The sequence below is a fragment of the Cynara cardunculus genome (assembly GCF_001531365.2).
Source record: "Cynara cardunculus var. scolymus isolate 2C chromosome LG 8, CcrdV1, whole genome shotgun sequence".
NCBI lineage: Eukaryota > Viridiplantae > Streptophyta > Magnoliopsida > Asterales > Asteraceae > Cynara > Cynara cardunculus.
This window is the reverse complement of record NC_037535.1, coordinates 20,796,698-20,803,598: the sequence shown is the minus strand read 5'-3', so window position 1 is coordinate 20,803,598 and position 6,901 is coordinate 20,796,698. Positions and strand designations below refer to the sequence as shown.

The 6,901-nt window shown below is 32.3% G+C and overlaps 2 long non-coding RNA genes across 2 annotated transcripts; both read left to right on the top strand.

Annotated features, from left to right (window-relative positions):
* Positions 1-2,755: 2,755 nt before the first annotated feature.
* LOC112517325 lies at positions 2,756-4,229 on the top strand. Its single transcript, XR_003069657.1, has 3 exons — positions 2,756-2,901; positions 3,525-3,597; positions 3,769-4,229. It is a non-coding gene; the product is annotated as an uncharacterized LOC112517325 (long non-coding RNA).
* Positions 4,230-4,953: 724 nt separating this feature from the next.
* Positions 4,954-6,845, top strand: LOC112517324. Its single transcript, XR_003069656.1, has 3 exons — positions 4,954-5,139; positions 5,245-5,344; positions 6,627-6,845. It is a non-coding gene; the product is annotated as an uncharacterized LOC112517324 (long non-coding RNA).
* The last annotated feature ends 56 nt before the right edge of the window (positions 6,846-6,901 follow it).

Genomic DNA, 6,901 nt, shown 5'->3' with positions numbered 1-6,901 from the left:
GTCTGAATTTAACTCTGGAGTGGTCATCAAAACCGGGTTTAAAATTTCAAATTCGGATTTTTGAAGCATTTTTCACAAAGCAATATTACCCGGAAAAAAAATTCCAAGCTGACTTGGCAGCTCGACCCCAGCCAGGGGCGCTGCCTCGGACCCCTTTCGTTAGGGGCTTCGCCCCTAAATCAAAATAAACTCAAACAAGTATGCACTCCGCACCTGTCTTACCTGTTCGATATTTATCATGATTACATTGGTAAACAATTTAATTTCATTACACTTAAATGACATTAGTGATACAAATCACCAACATGAAGTAAGAAGATATTGGTTATTTCTCAGACTTACAACATAACTCTGAATTGTTCTGTTCCAAATTTAGTTATATAGTTTATTCCCAGACTTAGAATACAACTCTAAACTCCTCTTCAGAGTTACATTTCTAAGTTATAAGAAGTCAAAATTCTTGTGACTCAGAGTTATGCTCGTAGATACTTTCTATACTTAGAAGACAACTTTGAATTCCTTTTATTCAGAGTTAAGTCCAGAGTAATTTTTCAGCCTAACAATAGAACTCTGAATTCTTGTGTTTCAGAGTAAATGTTCAGAGTTTTCTTTCAAAGTTAATGTCCAGAGTTTTTCTCATTTAAAATACCTCGTGTAATACATGGGGTCGAACCTAGTATATATATATAGAGAGAGAGAGAGAGAGAAAGAGAGAGAGAGAGAGAGAGAGATTTTCAAATGCAACCAACATAAAAAGTACAACCGTTACAACCAAGGGTATTTGGGTTTTTTTACAAAATTTGTATTTTTAAGAATAATTCAGATTTTTCTTAAAAAATATTAATTCCTTAGATATCTTATTCGGTTACCATATGTAACCGGCTTCGTATTTTTAGGAATAATTCATTTTTTTCTTAAAAACTATTAATTCTTTGATAAATAAATCATTCATAACTGTAATACAAGAACAATTCATGACCATTCATAACTGTAATACAAAAACAATTCATAACCATATACAAAAATTCATCATTTTTTTATATATGAAACAATATGAAGAATGATCCACATAAAAAAAATCGTATACGAAAATGATCCATATACAAAGAGGCTCGTTTCTAACATTTTTTTGGGCCCTAGGCAATTTGTAAATTTTGGGCCCTTTAGATGTACAAAAAAAATCTTAAATAAATATTTTTAATCATTAAAAAACAAATTTTCATACAATAAATACTAATAATTCATACAAAACAACTTCTTTGAGCATTTTTGGATGCAAAATCATCAATAATAGCATATAATTCATACAAAACTACTTCTTCGAGCATTTTCGGATATAAAATCATCAATAATAGCATATAATTCATACAAAACAACTTCTTCAAACATTTTTGGATGCAAAATCATGAATGATAGCATCTAAATCAATATTATCAAGCATGTCTTTTCCAATGCACAGTATTGTCAATCCATTCAACCTTTCTTGTGATATTGATGACCTAAAGTACGTCTTTAATAACTTCAATTTTGGAAAACTTCTTTTGGCAGATGCTACGGTCACAGGTACTATCAACATAATTCAATAAGCAACCGAAACATTAGGGTAACAATCTACAACTTTGCAAAACTCAAGAATTTCAACTGTCGTCATTGATTTATATGGCAAAGTCACCTGCAACACCTTTAATTCAGAATAAAAATCATTTACATCCACATCCGCCACAGAATTATGATAAAAAGATATCACCAAAATGATGACAAGATCTCATCAATTCATTTTCATCCAATGACTTTAGTTTATAACAATCGAATAGGAATCTAAAAATACTTTCAAATTTCTTTAATTGTTCAAATCTATTATTCAATGAAGAAATTGACATCTCCATAATGGTTAGAAAATAATTAATTCAAAAGGCCTCATCTTCCGATACTTGCATTTCTTATTCACTATTATTTTCGTCAAATTGTTTTTTCCTAAAATTACGACGCTTAATTAAAAATGTAGTACCTATATTCATTTCACATGCTATTTTTTTAGCCGTATCTATACTTGACGCACACCCTTCCTTTCTATACTTTTCAAAATACTTCACAACACCTTCAAATTGTTCCATGGTAGCATTAATGCACATAGATTTTAGTTGTAACCTTTTACTAACCATGTTTATTGCAAATAAAACCTCATACCAAATAATAATACCAAGTAAAAACTCAAAATCTTCGATTGCACTCACCAAACTTTCCGCTTCACTTTTCATCTTGGCATCATCACATGATTTGTATAATTCAAGTAAAGCCGATCTTATTACAAGAAAAATGAGCTTTAGAGAAGAAACTTTTAGAGAAGGTTTTGTAAATGTATTTAAAGAAGCATTTTAAGGAAGGATTGAAACTACAAAAGTAAAAAAGAGTAACTAAAACTAAAGAGGCTACTAGAGTAGGATTTTTAGTCAATGAAAACACTATAAAAAATGTCTCTATACGTTTTAGAGACACTTCTAAGAAAAGCATCCCTAAAAGTAAAAAAAAAACTTTAATTACATTTTCTTAAGTTTTCCTAAAAGTTAAAAGGTTTTCCAAAAATAAATAAAATTGGATGAATAGTTTAGTAACTCTTTTGTAACTTGATAAGCGTGTGTAAAAGATTTTATAAATAAATCCAAATTATATAAGAAAGTGAGTCCTGGTTTTCGTAACGAATTGAGCCCTAGTTTATCATTCTCTTCTCGCCTCCTACGTCGTTCTCCTTGCCTTCCATGGTGGTTGAGAGCATCGCCACCGAGGTTCTTAGTCATCGACGGGGTAAATCGACAAAACACTGGAGGCCGACGTTGGCAGCGATTACGGAGGACGGTGTTGCTCGGGAAAAAGTTCATATGATTCTTATGGTTTTGATTATAGGTAAAGTCTTCCTTCTGTTAACTTATTTTGATTATAGGTAAAGTCTTCATAACTGAGATATTATGTGTTTCAATATCAAATTAATGGATAGGCTTTGAACTAAGCTCTAGTGTTCTTTAGTTCTATATAAACCACAAATTTGCCATTGGTTCCCATGATATTGCACATATTTAGTTGTGTGTTGTTTGCCAATACAAATAAATTATTTTTGCTCTTGAAATTTTAATTCTTTGGAATTTAGGTTGATAATAGTCAGCTTTCCAAGTCATGGTAAGAGATTGTATGTGGCTTGAATACTAATCGATATTTCATATTTAACTTGATTAATATGAAAACTACTTTATTCTAGCTTTAAAGTGCATCATATGTTCTACCTTTAGCCTAATTATGGTAATTTAGTCCTCGAATCGTCAGAGATTTTACTTTGTAGTGCAAAACATTCAAGTCTATCTACATTTTTGGCTCGATTGTTATCCTTGTATCTACATTTTCCTTGTTTAGCTGAAGCAGTATCACTCTGTTCATGTAGGCGACGTTGGATTTCAATACAACAACTTACTTTTAAGAGAGATTTTTTTTAATATGTTTGCAAGTTCAAAACTATATAAGTTCTTAATTTGCAGTTGGGCAGGAAAGATTCAGAATTCAAAACTCTAACCAATTCATATTATAGAGGAGCCCAAAGAATTATAATGGGTATGTTTTATCTTTTACCCCTTTCTTTCATGACTTGGTTTTATATGATGATATTCTGGTGGAATCCACATTGTTTAATATAGTATTCTTTTTTAGGGATTTGAATCCATCTAATGCATCCAGTTTTAGTTTTTATTCATGTTTTAAATTAAATTTCAAATTTATTTAAAGATCTGTAGTTGTGAGCTCAATTGCATAAGTTCCAGCAGCTTGGATACGAAGGCATTACAGTTTAGAATCACAAGTACATTTATGAAGGTACTTTTCTTCTCTATAGTTCTTTATGTGCTTCAATTCCAACAAATGTGGATTCACTTATATTGATCAAGACGAGGATGGCCAATGAGAGAGAGTGTGTGGGATCCAATACTCAGATTTGCATCAAGTTGTCACCTATTCCATTCGTACCCCACCTGAATGGCCTCCCATGTTACAATTACCAGCTCCACAATATCGTGCATTGAGAACTGATTTTCTTTCATTTGGAGACTTGCCTGGTGTTTGGAGTGTCTACAAGCACATGAAAGAATGTTGGAAGAACTAAAAAAGAAACCTGTCCAAATTCCTACATAAAAGGGCAGATATTGGAACATTCTTTAGATAGGATCAAGTCATAGAACTTGATCTTYATAAAACCAAGAAAGTAGGTTCCTTTTACATCCTCAAAAWYTTTTCCTTATGATCACTATTAGTTTTCTTGACTTGAGCTCCTCACCAACCATTGCACACAGGTACTACATGCCATTGTGGTCAAGCAACTTGAGATTTCAGAATTGATGGAAAGGGTGCAGTAGTACAAATTTTGTGTAAGTTACTGTCTCTTAAGTTTTACTTAATTTCAAGTAAATCTATATCAAACCCAGATCAAAAAATAATGACAATAAAACCCTAAAATTGATCCATTCAAGTGGAGGAGGCAATTTGCATATAACATGGACTATTTTGGGTCTTCCATGCCCAATCACCCATCCATAAAATTGATGTACTTATTACTTATTAGATGCACTTTCCTTGTTATTTAAAGTAGAACCTCTTAGCATGATGTAATCTTTAGCATTTTAGCCAAATCAGAATAAAGTAGTAATTGTTAAAAACTCGTTTTACTGGCTATGTACCTTGTAGGTTCTAAGTTTGGTCTTAAAGAAATTGCTTCTCTCAACTTTAATGCAACTTTTGGGTCCATTAGTCTTAAAACATTCTTTTTTGGTTTATCAGGTCCGAAAGTCGATATATAGATGCATAACAGATCTGCATATGCATGTGTTTGATAATCAGCTAAATAAATGAAATGAGCTGCTTTGATTGTTCTTTCATATTTCTGCAGGTTCTGACATTTTTTTGCTCTTACATCACCAATTGTTTTGTAGATGTACACATGGAATTGATATCTCTTAGATGGATTCCTTGTAAACAGTTATGTGATAAAAAGAGCATATTTGGGGAGTGTTGTGGTCAAAAGCAAGAAAGCAAGTAGAAGCAAAGTAGTCAGCAGAAGTACTTGAAACTTAAGACACGGTATGAAGCACTACAACGATCCCAGAAGTAATTAACTAATCAAAGTTAGAAACACAATTAAAGAGCGTTAATTAATTAATATATCGTTCATCGATCGTCAAACCAACTGAGTACTTGATGGCTAATGGCTAGGAATCTGCTGGGTGAGGATCTTGGCCCTCTCAACTGCAAGGAGCTTGAGTCGCTAGAAAGGCAGCTCGATACATCTCTCAAGAATATCAGATCAGCTCGGGTATATATTATTTAGTTACTTACACTCTAATTAATCTTTGATTGTTCACTTAAATTTTGTGTCATTATTGTTCTTACCCTTAACAAATTTTGTGTCATTCTTGTAGTTATTTTATAGATAAATTTTGATTTTTATAATATAAACATTGGTTGAAATGTGGATAGATATCATGAAATCCTTATCTCTGCTTTATTTAGAACTGGTGATAAACTAGTGATTCCTTGATGTCCCGGGAAGACATATGTCCAAGTCTACTTAACTTTAGTTAAAAAAGACTACATAATGACTCAACTGTATCTGTTATTGACTCAGCAATTTACATAGTCTATTTGTTACACCATAAGCAGGTGTATGTCTCAGTTAAGTTAGGAAGTTCACGATTAATGATTAATATCGTCTACAATGGTTGTCTTGCAGAGCTTACACATATAGAAATCCCCTCTGGTTTAAGCTGTACATAAGCCTGTAATTCAGGTTTGTACATTTAACCATGTAATTGAACATCACTGAACAGAGACTTCATTTATAATACGAGTGAGGCTCATTACATATGTATTTTGGCTTAAGGTCAATGTGGGTATTTAGTGAAGAAAATCATGCTGTAATGTTTAAAACAAAATAAATATTGGGACTTGACCCCCCTTAGAATTTGATCAAATTCAGTGTTCAAGCTAGAAGCATATATTGCAATTTTCTGTAATATGGTCTTCCTGTAAGCCTCTTACTGGTAGATTAGAAAAACTTGTCATCCTACTTGATTCCTGCTAAACCAATTGCTACCTGCATGACCCTTTAATTAATCTCTTGCAAACGCACTCTGATGCATTTTATTTTGTTTCTAAAAAAAGGATATAGGCAGCAGGCTTAATCACGCTTTGCTTCATCCTTAGTGGTGTGTTGCTACATTCAAGTAGAGGAATGACTTTTATGGTGCCACTAAAACATTAAGGTTTCAGTTTATCGATGCTTACCTCCTATTCATTTTCTTTAAAACTTTTTTGACCAAGTTGGTGGGCCATGGAGACATTGCTACAAAAGGTGGTCAAGGAGTTGTATATTAAAAGAACCTGGTCTTTCTTGCCGTAGCTTTTTGGTGCTCAAGGACTTGTACTTGCCTATGTCTATGTGTATTAGGTTATTGGAGACTTGCACACCTTTCAGTCTTTATATTTTTACCCCCTGTATTTTTACCTTTCATGTTGTTTGTGGATTTTTTTGGTTATGGTTCAAATTTATACTTCCTGGAATATTTCATATCGTTTGCTCGTTATTGTCAGATTAGTCTATGTTCAAGACCAAGGTTTTCATCCTCATTAACTGTTCAAGACCAAGTTTTTCATTCTCATTAACTGTTCAAGACCAACGTTCGGAGATTCAAGATCGTTAAACATGCTATGATGATTTTGGATTTTTTTTGTTGAGAAATTTAGACGATATATGAACTAGTTGAATATTAAATTTGGATGGTTCTTATATTTATTAAATTGTTTTGAGATTATTATTAATTTGTTCCTGATTAATTTAATATTATTTATTAGTTTAATTTTATTATTATTA